Here is a 20,329-nt window from a genome sequence, read left to right on the forward strand (position 1 = left end):
ACTTTTTGGTGTCAGTTTCATTGGGTTTTCAAAATTCTAGGTCACATGTGATAATAAGTTTCTCTTGAAAAGAGAAAATAGTAACTTACTCTCAGGGAAAACTTGATCTAGAACTAAAAATGACTCTCTCAGAATTATTCTCTTTCAAAGGGAGTATTGGGGGTTTGGGTCCTTTACTTGGTATATAGCTTATTACATTTCTTATTTTTTGTAAAATTTATTTCAGAAAGAACCGGGGAGAATACATCATATCAACAGGTCTATGGTTGTACGGTTATGGGCATAGTCACATGTGATAAACTTGGGCAGGAGATTCTCTGGGAACTGTCAAATTAGCTTTATTAATTGCAATAAAACAAGTCCATGATATCATACTGTGCTAAATTTAATTTTATAGATAGTGGCAACTTCTTAGAAACAATAAACTACAATTAACTTTTTGTCAGTAGTAGGAGGAAACAATTGAATACATTTAAGCTAGACTGGCCAGAGAGTAATGAAAAGGCCAGGTTCTCTTGGTTGGTAGATTTATGTTTTGCTTTGTTTTGCTTTGTTTTCTCCTTACCATCTCTAATAAATCCTGTGCAAAACTAAAGCATAAGTGTCCTAAGCAACATCAAAGACTTTCTTGTTTAAATCTTAACAATGAGGCACATGTAAGAATGTTTCTTCTGGGTTAAGGAAGTAGCTCAGCAGTTAAAGGTGCTTGCTTACACAGACTGATGGCCCAGGTTTGATTCTCTGGTACCCATGTAAGGTCCAGAAACACAAAGTGGTACATGCATCTGGAGTTCCTTAGCATTGGCAAGAGGCCCTGGAATACCCATCTTCCCTCTCCTTTAAATCATTCCCAAAGTTAACTCTGTCCATGTTTCATAGGTGAAGGATAGGAAGGACAGTGTTGCCAATCATTTATAGCAGAGCTACATGGGGCCCATGATCACAGTCTTGAGAGAGCAAGTAGCCAAGTGTCCAGTGAAGCACTCCCATTAAGGTATCTAGATGAGTGTACACACACATTTCCATTTCATTGGCTGGCACTAAGTAACAACTGATAAGCAAGGGATATTTGGGTCCTAAAAGTCAGCCAGTGTTAATATACCCACGGGTAAAAAGTGAGAATGCCTCTGGTACTAAATTCAACTTTTCCTGGACATTTCCCACATGAATTACATTATGCTAGGCACTTTACAAAAGTGGTACAAAAACAAAGTTAGAAGAACTTGGGCCTCCAGGTACAGTGACATTTGTAGCTCTAAGGATTATACTAATACAATTTTTGGTTATGCTTTAGAAATTCATCTTCAGAAGCTGCCAGAGGCAACATTTAAACTCATAAGCTCACTGGGTGATTGAATTTTCTTTGGGATTTTATTGTTAGAGAATGATAATTTGGCATAGTAATTTTGTTTAGATATAAAAGTCTGTATATGTGAACAGAAGTTTCTTTGTGTCTGTATGTATATGGATACATGTATTTATACATAAAACAAAGATTATGTTTTCAGAGAAGATTGCAACAAGTATATTATCTCAAGTTGATTACAGTATTTAAAGTACTGATAACAGATTCTCACAACATGGCCTTGTCTTTGGAATGCCAGAAGAAGGGATAGCTAAAATGCTTTCCATGTCTAGGAACATTTTATCTATGACTTCAAAGGAAAATATAAGCACATAAGTACTTTATTAGCAATAGCATTTTAGTAAGATTTGAAAGGAAACTATTGGGTTAAGGTGTAAAAACACAGAGTAAGAACTTATGAAGATCAGTACATATTAGAGCAAATCATTTTACCTCTCAGATATCACTTTGCTTGTCAAGAGATAACAAATTATAATAACCCTGTCAGAGTTGATGCCTTACCTAACTGAAGTAAGTACTTTTAATTGGAAAGAAAATTGTGAATGTCATTGAAAACAGATGACCATGTGGTCATTATTGCATTTTCTCATTATTTACTCCTTAAAGTAAAAATAAAAGGCTTTTTTTATAATTTTTTTTGAAAAATTCCAGGCATATTTAATGGTTCCAAGAAAATACAGGTGACTTGTAATTTACTGAAAAAGTTTATAGATGCTAATAGTTAATACAATGATCCATTTCTGCTCTCCATGGAAGTTTCCTTTGAGACTATAGAAAGATAGACTGTATATAGGCATATATTTATATATGTATGTATGTATGTATATATACATATATATACACATATATTTGGCAAATAGTTGTTCCATAATGTGGATGTGAAAGAAATGTGCCTGAGACCTTGATAAATGGTTGTTAAGTTGACTAATTGATTAGTTTCAAGTAACTTTGGGTATCTAATGTACACATATTTTATTTTCTATTTTTAATGATTAACAATATTCAATGTCTAAGTTATATAATGATGAAAATGTATCAGTCAACAAGTGCTTTCACTTTCCTAGTTGATTTCCTTCATTCACCTGAGAAGTAAATTGGTTTGCAAAAGGCTTGGCAGATATCCTCATGGGAAAGGCAGCATACAACTATTGCTTCCCAGGTTTCAGTACAATAAGCCCTTTACGATCCTTTCTGATAAGTTCTAGAATTCAAAACTTAATCTTGCAAAATATCTGTTTCATCAGATGCTGATATAACAGAATAATGAGGAATAATATTTTTTAAAAAATGATCAAGTAGAATTACTACATTTGCTATGCATTGAATGCTTTAAAGTATGACAAACAGCCTGGGGTTTTTGGTAGTGTAATTATTCATTATTCATTGGGATATCCGGAAGTCTTGAATGGCAAAGACCTAGGGAAGAGGTGGTACACCTAGTGTCAGACCCAGGGTGCCTCTAACTCTTGACAGCATTCCGAGCAAATCCCTCCCCCTGTGTGCTGCAGGCTCACATCTGTAAGATGTGCATGGCAGCAGCATTATTCCTTCTTCAGGAAGGTGTTACTGAGACTCAGATCTAGTAATGGATGTGAAAATGTTGTGTAATATATCTGGGATTCAGTGCCTGTGTAAAGCACCTTCACTCTCATTGCTTGAACAATTACCTGTAAGTGCTATAGCTCTGATGTTCTTGTATCATACTGTGGGAAAATGCATTTATTTTGTTGCTAATAAAGCAATTGCAAAAATGAATCATTTGATGAGAGTCCATAAGTATAAGCCTGAGAGTAACTCCAGTGCCAGCTTCTGGTCCCGCCATCCCTGTGATCAGATTTCCTCACCAAGACTTCAAGAGTAAAAGCAGGCAGCAACAACGAATGAAATTATGAAAGCAGTGAATGAGGCAAGACTCCAATTTTTGTCTTCTTGTTTGGAGGTGTTGTTATTAAATTATAAGCATTAAGAGAGAATAGGCAAAAGTGAAGATAGCTATGTTCAGAGGAAGATGCTAACAGATGGAATTTGGATGACTTTAGTCCTAATATGTTTTCAGCAAATGCCAATAAGGGACCTGGGACCTGTGGCTTTCCGCTATCCTAAAGTAACTGCAGCCTTGAGAAAGAGCCAGGCTGCTTAATAGTAACTCTAGGGGAAATTAAAATCAAACTTTCAGATAAGGAATGCAGGATGGAACGAACATTGAAATCTGATGCCCTGGAGAGAGTTAAAGGCAGATTTAAAGAGTTATTCTTTTTTGTTGTTGTTGTTGTTGTTCATTATTTATTTATTTGAGAGCTACAGACACAGAGAGAAAGACACATAGAGGGAGAGAGAAAGAATGGTCGTGCCAGGGCTTCCAGCTTCTGCAAACAAACTCCAGACGCATGTGCCCCCTTGTGCATCTGGCTAACGTGGGACCTGGGGAACCGAGCCTCGAACCGGGGTCCTTGGGCTTCACAGGCAAGTGCTTAACCGCTAAGCCATCTCTCCAGCCCAAGAGTTATTCTTTGATCACCAAACAATTATTGTGTCTTCTGTCTTGTAAGTATGATACAAGGGAAAAGTACGAGCTCAGCCTTAGTGCTGTCTTATTTCATCAGAGGCTTGTGTGAGGCAGTGCTTGGTTCTTCTTGAAAACTGCTGACCTACCTGACATTTCTCCCAGAATAATTGCTATTTGTTTTCATGTATTATAGTTATTCAAATGTTATGATAATTAATACTGCATTTCATTTTAAAGGCAAGTTTTATATAGCCAATTGCCTATGGTAATTTCCATAGAGTATCCCTTCTTAATCCTCATTAAAAAAAATCTCAAAGTAGGTATGATTACTCTCCTTTCAAAGATAAGAAAGTTATTACTCAGGAAATTAGGTAATTGGTTCAAGCTGAACTGGATTATAGGACAAATGGGAAATTGCTACAACCTTTCACAAAGCCCAGGTTTGTAAACCTTCTGCTGTTCAGGATTCTTAGTGAGTACATCTGCTGTGAAAACATATCTAGAGCGCTGTGGAATGAGGAGGGAGAAGGGAAGGAAAAAATAGAAGCACTGTACATTCAGACCTGTATCCCTAGGAGGCTCTTGCCAGACTACCCGTGGTTTTTGAAAGGCACCTCAATGGCATACTCACACCATTGTTCCTCACCATGTGTTAACAAAGAAAAAAAAATAAATAAAGGACAGCTGACAGACACCTGCGTGTGTTGGTTTCCTAGAGTCTGATTGACTACAATGTCCCCAGCTGGAGGAATCCTCAAATGCTCAATATAGATGAAGAGTTCATGTGAACTGGGAGGTGAAACCACTCAAGTCCTGTCATATAGAAAGGTTGTATCTTCACTCATATTACTCTCCCGAGGTTTCCATTGCCTACACTGAAATGTGCAAAACTCTGAATTCATCCTATTTATTTTGGAAAAAGATAAAATAATACAAAAAGAACGTTTTCCCTTTTACTATGTAAATAATGGAGGTGTGGTATCAGTTGTAGTTCTCTATGATTTCTCTATACAGTGGGTTACAACATTCTATAAATGGAAGGAAAAAAATAGGTTGGAAAAGGGTGAAATACTAGCATACTGATTGGAAGATTTTGAATTCAGACACCTTTCAAAGTTCAAAGCCTGCCTGTTCACATGACGCATGTGTGGGAGACTGTAAGTTGCTGATGAAAATTGCCCAAAGCTCCAGTTCACTCCCTTCTTTGTATCAGCTCAGGTCAGTACAATGGCTATTTATTCAGGGCCTGTTATGTTCCAAGCATCACTAATAGATTTATGAAGATAAATTTCCCTTGAGCAGACGGTATGGTCCAGTAGAATAACAATGAGCTGGATATCACTGAATGTTAAATAATTTTACTTGAATCTCTCTCTGTGATATATTTTGTAACCCCAGAGCACACCAGCTCATGTGTGCTTCCAAAATAGCTTATCCTCACTTTTACTTTTGTGAATGAAGAGCTCATTATCCTAAAAATACCTTTAAATCTTAAAAATACTTTAGTATATATTTGAAATATAAATTGGAGGTATCAGTACAGTCATTATCCTGTTTAAGAGCTATTGTAGATCTTAATTGTTACTGTACCAGGGCTTATTTTAGCAGGATGCCTGCCTCCACCCACTCTTCTTCCCAGCAGTTGGGATTCTCACATCCATGCCTATGATGCCTAGTGCCTCCCAGGCAGTGGCTTGAGCAAGAAAAACGTCTTTAGGGACCAATTGCAGCCCAGTGCTAGGATAATGATTTTCATTGATAAGGCTGCGCTTAAAGCATCAGACATTGGCAAAGTGGGAGTTACCACAACGGTGTCAGCTTAATGTTGATCAGCTGTTACCAGGCTTTGGTTCTCCTTCCTGTCTTTTATTTTCATGGAAGGACTAGGCATGCACTTTGCCTCTAAACAAATCTTATCTGCTTACCGACATGATATAGACATGGTAGTCAACTGAAATTTTTCTCAACTCTTCTCTCACTCTCAGTCTTCTAAGATCTTTTCCAAAGCCTGAGAGACAATTGGAGACATAGTTCAGGTGCTAGTCAGTGAAGGGTTCTTCTTCGTTCTTGTCTTCACAGAGAGAAGAATTCAACCAAGAGACAGTAACAGTAAAAATAGAAGTTTATGTAAATAATCAGTGCAAAAGATTGAAGGGAAGTGGCCCTAAATTTGAGGTGTGGGGGGCAGCATTCTTTCGAGTTCTGCATTGTGGGGTTTTAAGAAGTTCTTTATAGTCTCCTCAATCTTGTAAAGCCTTACCACCCTTGTTTCATTCCATTTGACTGTATATGTTCTAGAATCAAGATGTCCCTGGGGTCTTTTCTTTTCCTTCCTTTTTCCTTTCCATTCTTTTGTTATTATGTTCTTTTCTTTATCTAGCAAAATATTTATTGTGGGGCATGTATGGGCACTTAGGAAGTTGCTATTGCAGTCAGCTTCATGTTGCTGGCAGGAAAAAAAAAAAAAAAAAAAAGCTGACCAAGAGCAGCTTCTGGGAGGAAAGGATTAACTTTGGTTTATAGACTCGAAGGAAAATTCCATGATGACAGGGAAAACCAGTGGCATGAGCAGAGAGGGTGAATATCACCTCTTGGCCGGCATTAGGTGGACAACAGGAGCAGGAGAGTGAGCCAAACACTGACATGAGGAAGCTGGCCGTAGCACCCATAAGCCTGTCCCATGAATACACTGCCTCCAGGAAGCTCCAATTACCAAAGTGCCACAAGCTGGGAACCTAGCATTGAGAACACGTTAAGTTTATAGGGGACACCTGAATCAAACCGCCACAGTATCCTAGTACCTAAATTTCTGATATGATGGGAAAACCTCACTGAGGCTTCAAGAATGTCAAGCCACAAAGGGATATTCTAACCATCGGGAAAGAGCATCTGCTAGATACAGCTATGATTCTCATCACTGTGTAAACAAAGCATGTTAATCCATTCCTGGGATCTCAGTACTTAGAAGGCAGAAACAGGAGAATCAGTAGTTGCTACATAGCAAGTTTGAGACTAGCCTGGGATACATGAAATCTTGTAGAACCCTAAGTCAAAAACAAACAAAAAAATGAAAAACAAGCAAACAAAAAGATATAGCTTCAATTTCCTCATGTCTAGGCCCTGTTTACCCAGTCATGTGCTTATAGATGACTCCATTCTGCTCATATCTGCTAGAAACCTCTTCTGATGAGGGGCAGGACTGAGCTATCTTTGAGGTGATTTCTCTAGCATTGCAGGTCACATAAGGTCACATCTACTGGGCTTCTATGTTCAGTGGAGAGGTTAAGAAGCTGTAGTCAGTACTCCTTCACTGTAGCTTTCCCTTGAATAATGTATGGTTCTAACCTCACGTCGTGGACTTAGAAGAATCATGAGTGTAATGTTCAATAATCTGTATTTTGGCATAATCTTTGTAAGCTGTGTGAACTTAGGCAGGTTTCACATATTCAAGGTTTGTTAATAAGAATGGAGACATTCTGCTTATTCAGAGGTAGGACCTTCAGAATAGTTAAATGAAATTAAACTATAAGAAAATAGCTGTGTAAGATCAAACTTTGTGGGGTAATTTATACTGCATGGGTAAGCTATTATTCTCCAAACTATAATAGCTGAATGTTAATGAAGGCAAAAGTCATGCTTTAAAATGTTTTTAAATTACATAAATATGTCTAATATAATTTGAATACATTTAATAAATACATTGTTCCTTTTTCCCTTCCTTTAGAGCTTGAAAGTCTTTTTTTTTTCTGACTCTACAATGTACACACAGACTGATGCACACACACACACACACACACACACACACACACACACTATACACAATAATTGATCCATATTCTAGCCTTTAAATCTGATAAAATATACATTTATATAATTTGAGGTAATTTTGAATTATTCAGGTTTTGTAAAGTTTCATTGACAAAATATAAGGAAAACTTTCAAAATGTAAATGAAAATTTATAGATTCTGTGTTCTACTAAGTTTTAGAACTCTGCTAATAGGTTGTATACACAAAAATCAAATCAAACTGAACCTAATTAAACCAAACAGTATGATAGTACTCAACATTAATAGCAGTCCTTTTTGAATACAAAAATTTCTTCTTTCACAATACTTTTCAAATATGTATCATTTTTAATAGAGAAGGAAAACATTCAAGTGTTAGTATTTGAGGTCATTAAGAATTTATTCAGTTCACACAGAAATCACAACTAAAGCTATGGTGATTATTATGAAAAATAACTTGGTGAGGTTTAGGTATATTAATGTCAGCTCCAACTTCATGATTTATTTCATTCCTTTGCTATGCCTTGTGAATTTAGAAGGCCTGTGGGATTGAAACTATTTTGGGGGAGATGGGTAGCAACTAAAATACTGATGAAGAGTAGAGAAAGCTTAGTCTAAAAACAATCTTCTCTTTTTTTCTTAATTTTTATTAGCATTTCCCATGATTATAAAAAAATATCCCATGGTAATACCCTTTCCTCCCCCCACTTTCCCCTTTGAAATTCCATTCTCCATCATATCCCCTCCCCATCTCAATCAGTCTCTCTTTTATATGGATGTCATGATCTTTTCATCCTCTTATGATGGTCTTGTGTAGGTAGTGTCAGGCACTATGAGGTCATGGATATCCAGGCCATTTGGTATCTGGAGGAGCATGTTCTAAGGAGTCCTACACTTCCTTTGGCTCTTACATTCTTTCTGCCACCTCTTCCACATTTGACCCTGAGCCTTGAAAGTTGTGATCAAGATGTTACTCAGTACTCCAGCCACTTCTTTTCAGCACTGATACCTTCTCAGTCATCCCAAGGTCACTGTCATCTGAAAAGAGAAGATTCTCCACCCAAAGTGAGAGTAGCATTAATATAAAGGTATAAATATTAAGAGAAGTGCTTACTGGGCAGTTTGATAAGCACAATATATACACTTATCCAGACAGCAACATATGTTACACCCCTAGGGATCATGACTACCCCTGTTTTAAGTTTTCAGTATCAGGGATGTATTAATCCCATGGTGCAGGCCTCCAGTCCAATTGGAGGGCAGTTGGTTTCCACCATAACAGATGTGCCACTATTGCACTCATTGGCTCATTTGGCCTGGCTGGCCAATTATAAGTCTTTCAGTGTCCACTGTTGAGTATCTTCACTGGTGATTTCTCTTTCTCCCATTGAACTACATGTAGAATTGCTTCTTCCAGCTTTCTGTCAGCTGGTCTACATGGAGGAGGTTATCAGCTCAGTTCCAGCAGGATTTTTCAGTGGCCTTGCAGCCCAAGTATGTGGAGTCTTCAGCAATAGGGTCTTACCACCTATTCCTGGTGGGAAACCAATGACCTTGGCAATGGCCTATAATGTTTTGGGGATATCAGGGACCTCCCTGGCCAACAAGTCACTGGAAGGTATTCCATCCCTGTCATTGAAAATTTTCTAACAATGATCTATGGCTCCTGAGTGTTCCATTGTCTGAAACTGGAGGATTCCATATGACTTATTTGCATCCTCTTAGATTTTGATTAGCCCTCCCTCCACCTTTCCTTTACTCAATCTCTTCCCCTGACCTCACTTTGGGCCTTTTCACCCCCCGTTTATCTATTCTTCTGCTTACATATATACAATACCAACCTATTAAAGTTAAAAAATATCTTCTCTAAACAAACACACTTATAGCAGTCGTTTTAAAAAAATAACATTGGAAATAAGTCCAAGTGACCAAATTAGGATTAACTCAGTTAGATCATTCTCACTGTTGGTTAAAGGAAGAATTTTAAACTAGAGCCATTTAAATGGAGGATAGAAGCAGGAGAAAGTGATGAACTTAGTCAAATTGATGCAGGAGTATAAAGGTTCCCTAATATAACTGAATCAAACATACATTTCAATCCAAATTAGAGTAGCATGTGTTATTTAATAGCCCACAGTTAAACTTTTAAGAAGTAAGACAATTAGAGAAGAAGGAAAGGATGGGGGAAAAGAAATTAGAAAGCAATGTGAATAAGAAAGTAAATGTGGTCAAAGGATGTCATATATGAGTATGAAACTGTCAGGGTTAAACATTTTATTTTGTGAAATTAAATGTACTAAAAATGTCAAATGAAAGTGGGGGAAGAGGGGAATAAAAGCCAGACTTTTAAGGAGAGTGAAATAACTAAAGTGAACTTTTTTTATGGATTTGTTTTACAAACTTATTTTTCATAAGTGCTATAGTATGTGAATAAATATTAAAGCATGACACAGAAATTTCAGCACATAGACCTCCCTCATACGACCACTTAAGATAATATACACCATATTTAAGCATATGCACTTATTGAGCATATATCTTGGGTTCAAATACCATGTGACTTTTTGCTAACTGCATAGCTGATTAAATTGCTGAGCCTTTGTAAACAGTTATAACAGTACCTATAAAATGAGAATTAAAATAAATCATCCAATTCTTCACTAAAAGGAATGAACTGTCTTCTGTCTTCAGACAAAATGCAATAAAAGGAGCAGGATTTATCTCCTGTGTTTCTCAAAAGGAACAGCTTTGACAACCATGTAATATATCTGAAATAAAGCATTTGAAATATGATCTATCAGCAGTGATGAACAGTCACAACACAAAAGTATAAAACAGAGTGATACAGTCTGTTGTGGTGGCCTTGGCAAAATGCTATTTTAGACCACATGGCACTGAGGAGAAGTCAAAAGGCTCACTAAGTTGAGAAGATGAGGCCGAGTGTCCTGGGAAAACTGTGTAGGAAAAGGTCATGAGACAGTTTTTATTGAAAAAGATGTGAAAAAGAACAAGAATTCCAGAGGTGTCCAGAAGGTTCTAATGAGCATTGAGCAAATCATTAGTGGGCATATCATGTCAGGGGACCTTGTGAGAACTGGAGAGAACCACCTGAAGGGATGAGGAGGAACAGCAGCTTATAGAGCCTGTCATCTCCAGCCATGCTGGAGAGCAGCACAGTCCAGAAAGTGTTGAGAGGGTATGAAGAATCTGTACTCATCAATGGAGAATAACCCACCACCCACCACTAAAAGTATCTTGTTCTAACTTAAAAGTCAAAAAGAAGAGGTAAGGATCTAAAGAAAAAAAAAACAACAAAAAACACTAAGAGACATGATGAACAATATGCTCCCATGCAACTTAATTTCATGAAATATCCAGAGTAAAGATGCAGGAAAATACAGCTCATAATGAAAACAATAATAATAAGTCACCAGGAAACAATTCAGAGCTTTCACAGATAATGGAAATATTCTGAAAAGGACATTAAAAAGGTCCAGTTCATTAAGCTTTGCAGACAAGTGTGTTAACTGCTATATTTATAAATTAAGTAGAAAAGTGGAAAATACCTTAAAAGAACCAACTAAGCTTCTCAATATTAAAATTATAATAGTGACATAAAAAAACATACAGTATAGTTTAAACATCACAGAAGAAGAAATTAGTGAATTTGAAGACATAATAATAGAAACAATGAAAAAAATGAAAGGCAGAGAAAATAAAATGTAAGAGAAATATACAAAGAGCCATTGAATGTTGACCAGCTTCATGCTGTTCTAGTCGAATATAATTAATGGAGCCTTCTTCTCTTTGTGAGTCCCTAGAACAAGATGCAAAGATTTAAGGAAAAGCAAGGGAAATGGATGGACAATTTCTAAGTGAAGAGGAAAACAATTCATGATGCTCATTGAACGCTAGTCATAAGAAGCAGGACAACACCACCATAGTGTCACATAATTATCAATCCTCTCAAAATTAATGATGAAACATTTTTAAAATTTAGAAGTAATTGTACACTATATATTATCATTTATAAATAATTTGTACCAAATTAGCAAATACTCAACCTGGATGGTAGACATAGATATAACACCTAATGCTACAAACTTTGGGAAAGAAACCTAAAAAAATAAAAAAATTAAAAAATGGTGGTGAGCTTAAGTTAAAGAGATCTTTGCTTTCTTTCATTGTTGCATACTTAAATAATAAATTATGTGCCTTGATAATTTAAAAGTATGCAACCAGGTAGAAACAATTATAGTTTTTAGCTGGGTATACTGGCACAAACCTTTAATTTCAGCACTCTGGATGCAGCGGTAGGAGAATCATTGTGAGTTCAAGGCCAGCCTGAGAGTATATAGTGAATTCTAAGTTAGCATGGGCTAGAGTGAGACCCTACCTCAAAAAAAAAAAAAACAGTAAAAATATATCAAAAGAAAAATGATACAGAGGAAGAAATATTTGCAAAACATTGTTTTAAGATAAAGGCATTTTAAAAATTTTTTTTATTTTTATTTATTTATTTGAGAGCGACAGACAGAGAGAGAGTCAGAGAGAGAGAGAATGGGTGTGCCAGAGCCTCCAGCCACTGCAAACGAACTCCAGATGCGTGTGCCTCCTTGTGCATCTGGCTAATGTGGGTCCTGGAGAATCTAGCCTCGAACCAGGGTCCTTAGGCTTCACAGGCAAGCGCTTAACCACTAAGCCATCTTTCCAGCCCCAGATAGAGGCATTTTATGTAAAATATCTAAGTTTTCAAAATGCAATAACAGTAAAACACTACTTAGGAAACCTGGAAAAATATTCAAAGTAACTTCATCAAGAATCTAGGTTGGGTCTGGAGAGATGGCTTAGTGGTTAAGTGCTTGCCTATGAAACAAAGGACTCTGGTTCAAGGCTTGATTCTCCAGGACCCACGTTAGCCAGATGCACATGGGGGCACATGCATCTGGAGTTCGTTTGCAGTGACTGGAGTCCCTGGCGTGCCCATCCTCTCTCTCTCTCTATTTGCCTCTTTCTCTTTCTCTCTGTCACTCTCAAATAAATAAATAAATATAAATGAACAAAAATAAATAAATAAAATAAAATAAAAATAAGAATCTAGGTTGATGGTAGCTAGAGATGGAGCTCCATAGCATGCTCAAGGCCCTGAATTTGATATCTCACACAGCATGGTGGAACATAGTAAGAAAGAACAGTGAATATAATCATTTTAAATGATAGCTGGGGGGGGGGGGGGAAGGTCTATAATAGCATTATACATCCTACAGAATGACTGAAAAGTGATAGAGACAAAAATGCAAAATTGTCAAAGTAACCAGATTGTACATTTTAAATATACCATCAATTACATATCTCAACTATAGTGGTTGAGAAATAAAAATGATCATTTAGATTATTCCTGTCTTCTAAAACATTGTAAGCATGCCTTCACCTTGGTGCTCAGTGATTGCTGACTTAACTTATACCCTGTTAAGAATGCTGGTGAACACATATAGGGCACTCCTATTTCGTTTCAAGCATTGAACAATCGTCTCTGTTTAGAAATAAGAACACTAACCTGCAGAGGAAATGTTAGTTTTTCTCTGTGATCCAAAGCCTTTGTCTTCTCCCTACAGTTCACTCCCTAGCTTTTCAGAGACAGAGCAAGTGAAGGGAACACAATTACTTTCCATTCACACTAAGAATCTCAAAAGATTTGGCTTGCAGTGTTTTGCAGATGCCATTGTTGCCTTTGTCCTCGCTACAAAATGCATGTGGGATTAGGGGAAGAGTGTTTCTTTAATGACTCCTGCAGCAAACAGCCCACTGAATGGTGAGACAACCAAAAGTGAGGCCTTATGCTCAAAGTAGATATGATCATTTAGGAAAAATCTGGAAGTAGGTATTACTTTGAACTGCAAGGAAACAAAAATATGAACTTAAATCATGGCTGAACCAATTCCTCATATTGTTACCCTGAAAAAAAAAATGGTGTAACACTTTGAAGCTAGTGCTTTCATAATAAAGCAAGATGTCTATGGATACGTAATTTGTTCATTAGTCAAAAAGTGTACAAAAGGTTTGGAAATCATTCAATGAACACTATAGATTACCATTGCTAATCGCTAATATTTTATCAAGTTTAAAAATGCTTTGATAGTATAAGTCTCACTATCAGTAGTGCTTAATCTTTTGTAGTTGGGCTGGCCTGGGTTTATAATTTTTAAATGGCTATAATAACTAATACCACTGCTATTTCTCCCCTATGATCAAAGGATCATTGTTTCTGTTAGTAGAAGACATATATTGAAGAACTGAGGTGATGATGGTCAAGGGCTTGTCCCCAGGCATAAGTTTCAGAGTGTGGATGCCAGCAATCACATAAATACCCAGTGCCACAATACATGCACAGAAGAGGTGGAGAGAGGAGGATCCATGGGGGTCGCTAGACAGTGAGACTAGTCAACTTAGTGAGCACCGGGTTTGGTGAAAGAGCTTGTCTGAAGAAACTAAGACATAAAAATGACTGAGTAAAACAGTCAAAGTTGAACTCTTGCTTTCACATATGTACACACACATATAATTGCAGTTGCACACAGAGGTCCTGTGCACTGTATAGCACACAATTATATACATAAAATAAAATATTGACAATAAAAAAGATAGGTTGTGACCTCATTCCTCTTCTCCCTCAATAAATTCTTTATGTATGTTACTTATTGCAGAGTAGGAATCTTCAAATCCAACCTGTGAATATGGGGGATAAAATACATTGCAGGGACTGGAGAGATAGCTCAGCAGTTAAGACACTCGTCTGCAAATCTTAATGACCTGGATTTGATTTTCCAGTGCCCTCATAAAGCCAGGAGAAAGAGTAACATATATCGGGACTTCATTTATGTGGCTAGCGGCCATGGTGTGCCTGTGTTCATTCTCTCACCCTCTTTCTCTTTATCTCTCTGTCTCCTTATAAGTAAAGAAAATATTTGAAAATATATTGTAAGGAAATTATGAGAAACTCTTTTAAATATTAGAGTTGAACAGTACAAGGAAAAAATGTGGCTTTGGGGAATTTTTTATACTTTCAGAAAAAGGAATAATTCTGTTATGAAAAGAAGTTAACAATATCTACATTATAGGATTATTATAAGTTGTAAATGTATGCACTGTGGAGAATGAGTTTGGCCTGGGGGTTGACAGAGTGTATAATGAATAGGGTTACTTTGCCATTATGCCACAAGAGTAGTGTCCTCCTTGAAATGCTCAGCTCAAGAGGTCACACATAGCTCTTAAATTAAAGATCCTATGTATATATATATATATTTTTTTTTTCCTTTTTAAAAATTTACTTATTTATTTATCTGAGAGTGACAGACAGAGAGAGAGAGGCAGATAGAGAGACAGAAACGAGAGAGAGAGAGAGAGACAGAGAGAGACAGGGAGGGAGAGAATGGGTACACCAGGGCCTCCAGCCACTGCAAATGAACTCCAGATGTGTACCCCCCCTTGTGCATCTGGCTAACGTGGGTCCTGGGGAGTTGAGCCTCGAACCAGGTTCTTAGGCTTCACAGGCAAGTGCTTAACCACTAAGCCATCTCTCCAGCCCCATTTTTTTTTTCCATTTGTATGTGTATGTATGGGTGTATGGGTATGAAACATATGCATATCAGTGTACATGTGTAAGTGAATATCCCTGCCTATTTCTCACTCTCTCAACTAAATAAGAAAAATAAAATATTTTTTAAAAGTGACATTTAAGTTCAGTCCCCCTCCCCAGAAAACAAAAAAAGTACTACTAGGGGATAATAAAGGCTTGGTTTATTATTTGAAAATGCCTTTAAAAAAGGATTGGGGAATGACAGACTCAAATTAAGAACTCTGGACACGGCGGCTTTGTCTGACACAGTCTGGATCTGCTGAGCCTGATGTCCTGAAGGTTGCCGCTATGACCTCTTGGATCCATCTACAGACTCCACCAGTTCCATCAGAGAGTACTCTCCAGTGTGTTATAGGAGTCCTCAAAGCTCTTCAATCCCAGGGAGTGCTTCCCAATTTACTTTACTGACTAGAGGGGAGATAGGTGATCTGAATGGTTGTTGGGGAGACTTCACTGAACTGAGTTAGGTCTTTGGCTGAGAACAGGTGTTGCCTCTGACAGCCTCCAGTTCGTGCATTGACCATAGTGGCCAATTCACTCAGGGCCTCCTGGTACCACAGGTATTCCCTCTGGCCCAAGACCTCTGTTCAACAGCCGGCTGTGTATAACAATCCAGGAGGGCAGCAAGGAAAGAGTGCTAGTATTGCCTGGATCTAGTAAGTAGAAGCGGAAGCTCTTGCCCATTAATGAACAGGGATGATGCCTTTGACCTAAAATGGAATCTGAGAGGCACAGATGGCCTCAAGAGCTCACATTCTGTGAAGATTGTAGCAACTTTGATTTCCCCAAGGTTTCAGCTGTAGTGTTCCTGCATTATTGCCTTCTTCAAGGATTTGGGCTTCCCACTTGATAGCCGGAACCCTGGACAGTCGAATATCAATCTCCTCTAAGTCTTTGGGTCATTGTGCCCCACCAGGTCGCGAATACCCCTTCTACATGCCATTGCAAAGCGTATGATTTGCCTCTTCTCAAATGTAAACAGCCAGTACAAAAACCAGGCTCCCACCTGGTTAGGCCATCGCCAGCGTGATATTCACGGGGACAGCCGGTTAGTACTGTATGCCATGGCCTCCCTTCCCGCACAGAACTGCAAGGGTTTTCCAGCCATCCTGTCTCATTAACCTAGTCTCAGCCGAAGCCAGGAGACCTGAGTGCCTTGGCACTCCCCGGCCAATTCTTTGTGGGGAAAGTCCCAGCCAGACTGTCAGAAAACCTGGCAGATGGATGGGGCGGGGCATGTCCCATTTCTAATGCTGGCTTCCTCTCCAGACTCAACATGCCCAATGGAGATTCCATCTCTCACTTCCTATTAATATAGTGCCTATGGTGAAACCAGATCTCATATTTTCTAAGCACACATCAATTCTCAGTGAGAGGTTGTCTCTCTAGAGTTCCACTATTTCTCCTTTATTGCTCTAAAATCCAGTCACATAACTATTCCTTGCCCAACAAGGCCCAGGGAACACAGTGCTCATAAATCCTCGCCTAAGTTCTGAAGTGACATGAACACCTCTCTTACTTTATAACTGAGAAAAAAGATGACGAATTCCCAAAGGTGAATTAGGGCATGTTGATCAAAGGAGAAAGTTGGAGGAAAACACATTTTTCTTAAAAGTCAAGAACATTACAATCATAGGAATAAGAGAAACAAAAGTAAAAGAAAAGCTAAGGCAGCTTAACAACCTATTAATATCAAGGTTTATACTTCTCTTTAATGTTGAGTTCATTGATTAAGAGTGATAATAAGGCAGTTTTATGTATTTAATTCAGAAAGGTCCAGTGTGAGAAACAGTGGTTTTGTTTCCTAGCACAAATAATCAACGTTTATTTTAGTCAATATATAGATTATAAATAAAAAAAAAGGCAGCAATAAAAATACAAAATAATATTGCTAGAGAACCAGAGGTTATGAACACTACATCCAATGGCATAGGCTAAGTAATAATCATTTAACAATGTCTAACTAAAAGGGGTCAAAGTGTAGCTGATTGAGAGTTTTCCTACCACAGTTCAGAAAGCAAGGAGAATGAGAATACATGTAACCTATACCAATGATAAAAAGTCAATAAGTTAACTCAGGAATTAATGCAAAGGGATTTCAAATTTTATATTGCTATGGGAACACAGGTTTTTCTTTTTTTTTCTCTGTGAGTGAGATGTTTAGAGGAGGTAACATAGTGCTGTGTAAGAATTGTCAGGGTTGGAGCAGGTTAGTTAAATCCTGTCCTGTCTCAGTCATCTGTTAGTCTGCCTTTGAATAAAAATCTTCAATTATATGAGCTTTAGCTCCTCTCCTACTAAAATCAGAAGGATAATGCATTTTTTTAATTAATACTGTAACAACAAAACAAGTCACACATAAATGTCAAATATAATGGCAGGAAAACATAGAGAACTCAACACATTATGAGAAGTTTATCATAATGCAATCTACACATCTACAATGTTTGAACTGAAGTTACAATATTAATTTAAAAACTAAAGTTATCATTTTTATTGTCATAAAAGTAACATAGTAAGATCTTAGGTCATTTGTCAGAGAGCCTTCATCAGTTCATACATTTTCCTACAGAATCACTGACATTTGAAATGTCATTGCCTTACAACCTTGGGAGTATTTCAGACCATGTCATATCATAGTTTTGCCTTTCTAAAATATTTTTAATGGTTTCAAAAACACATTGATCTTCATGTGCAGAGAGGGGATTAAAGAACTTGTTTCTTTGTTAAAACTCTGAAATTGATCCAAATGATCATGTTGTCCAGTTATATTAGTCATTATTAACTCTTTTCCTCTTGAAAGCAATGGGAGTTTTAAAAGTGAGGGAAATGGGAGGGGGAAGGCTCAGAATCACTTAACTGTTGTTTCATTCCAATCCTGTGCCCATTGGCCCTTTCCTCTTTATTATTATTGTTGTTGCTTCTGCTGCTGTTGTGCTCATGCATGTGTGTGTCTGCATTGCTGTGCGCTTCAGAGTGTGTGTGTGCTTTTGTGTCCATGTGGACACTGGGAGATAACCTCAGGTGTCACTCTCTAGTGCCATATTCCTTTTATTTAGATGGAGTCCGTCAGGAGCCTAGAGGTAGCCAGCGAGGCCACAGTGGTAGACTGAGTGGTCCAGAAGCCCCAGAAATCCTTGTGTCTCCACCTGCCCTGCACCAAGATCTCGGGTGTGCCTTTCCTTGGAGCATGACTTCTCAATATTTCCTTCATCACTTCCCCTTGCAATTTACTAAAAATTCAGACCTTCAGGGTCTACCTCATCTTTAAGGATTAGAGAATCCAGAGCTGTAGTTTTTGAATCAGCATCTTAGAAAGGGCCCTGGATTTTTTTTTTTTTTTTTAGGAATCATGGCAGCTGAGGAATTACAAACTCAGAAACATAGCCTCTCTCTCATTTCTTCACACTTCCATCCACATACCATTGGCTAATGTTTTCTGCATCCCTATTTCCAGAGGTGTCATTTGAAGTCTCTTCTACTTTATTGCATGCGTTCATTAATCTTCTGGAACACTGAGCTCTCCGTGACATAAGTAGATGGGGCCACCTCTGATTCCTAAGAAGACTCGGAATAGTTACTGGAAAAAGAGTCCATAACTGTTCTGAAAAAACAAAAAAAAAAAAAAAAGGAAAAAGAAAAACACTAAACAAAGACAGCAAGGAATGCAAAAGAAATTCCTGTTCTCTTGTCAGAAATGACTAAAGTGCTATGAATATGTGTTCATATTATAGCAATTGATGAAAATTGACAAGAATTGTGTGCAGATGTGGTGATCCCCATGATTTGATACTTTAAAATTTTCAAAGAGACACTATTTTAGACTACAGCCATACTACCATGAACACACCCAGCCTCATCTGATATGCTATTTTAGATAAATTAACTTCTGGATTAGTAACTTTTCATATTGACAGGAATAACTTATGGGAGGAGAGGTTCATTTCAGATGATGGTTTGAGGGCATTCAGCCAGTCTATCATGGTGTAAAAGGCATGGCAGCAGGGTTATGAAACACCTGGACATGTTATAGCTGCATATATATGATGTATATTCATGATGCAGAAAATAGGAATGCTGGTGAACATCTGGCTTTCTCCTTTTTATTCAATCTAGGACTCCAGCTCAAGAGATGCTGCTACTCATGGTTAGGATAGATCTTCCCTCCTCAATTAACCTAATCTAGAAACTTCCTCACTGACATGCCCAGAGATTATTTTCTTAGATTCTGTCAAGGTAAAAATATTGCCCATCACAAATTATAAGAGATGTGATTTTTAAAGCAAGATTACAATAGCATATGGGATCAACACTTGGGAAAGGAGGAGAAATGCTAAAACCACAGTTTATTAGTTTAGTGAGTGACTCATCATACCTATCTTAAGTAAGCATTCCTTCACTTGTGCAAAGAGTAGCATGTATATAAAATGTTTATGAGAATTAAATATATAACATGAAAAGAAAAATACACTGTGGAGTATTTTGTGTGGAGGTATATTTGCATTCATGATCCTTTCTTGAATTGAATTGTTTTCCTGGGTAAACATTTAAAAATAGGAAAAAACTAAAATGTAATTGTGAATATCATCATAGACAGCCTAACAGGAAGTTTCTAGCCAAAAGAAAACTAAATTGTTGAGTTATGTTTGAATAACCTTTGTGAATGTCAATGACAACATAAATTGCATTCATGCATCTATCCAACTGACTGTAACAGTACAATTGACTATGAAAGTATGAAACATACCTTCGTAAGAAGCATTACAAAACCGCCCAGTTCTGAGCATTGTTCATTTATTTCTTTGTCTTAACAGCATTGTGCAGCATGTTAAAATATGATAAATATTTTGGTTCTGAGGTAAAGTCTTCCATTGCAATAGAGATGGAAAGTATGGAATCAAATCAACACAGCAAACACTTAACAAAACCCTGGACCACTAACAGCAGAACCAGCATTTAGCACAGCCTTATTTTCTGCTCTTATATTCAATGTTCTTTTCACAGTTGTGATTGTAATATTCAGTAACATTTTCCT

The 20,329-nt window shown here is 37.4% G+C and overlaps 1 protein-coding gene and 1 pseudogene across 3 annotated transcripts in view; one reads left to right on the top strand and one right to left on the bottom strand.

Moving 5' to 3' along the window:
* Gabrg2 (gamma-aminobutyric acid type A receptor subunit gamma2) overlaps nucleotides 1-20,329 on the top strand; it is a 98,167-nt gene that overhangs the window by 47,939 nt on the left and 29,899 nt on the right. The window lies entirely within an intron of this gene.
* On the bottom strand, nucleotides 15,622-16,360 carry LOC101598489 (annotated as a pseudogene).

Source organism: Jaculus jaculus, chromosome 6 (assembly GCF_020740685.1).
Source record: "Jaculus jaculus isolate mJacJac1 chromosome 6, mJacJac1.mat.Y.cur, whole genome shotgun sequence".
Taxonomy (NCBI): domain Eukaryota; kingdom Metazoa; phylum Chordata; class Mammalia; order Rodentia; family Dipodidae; genus Jaculus; species Jaculus jaculus.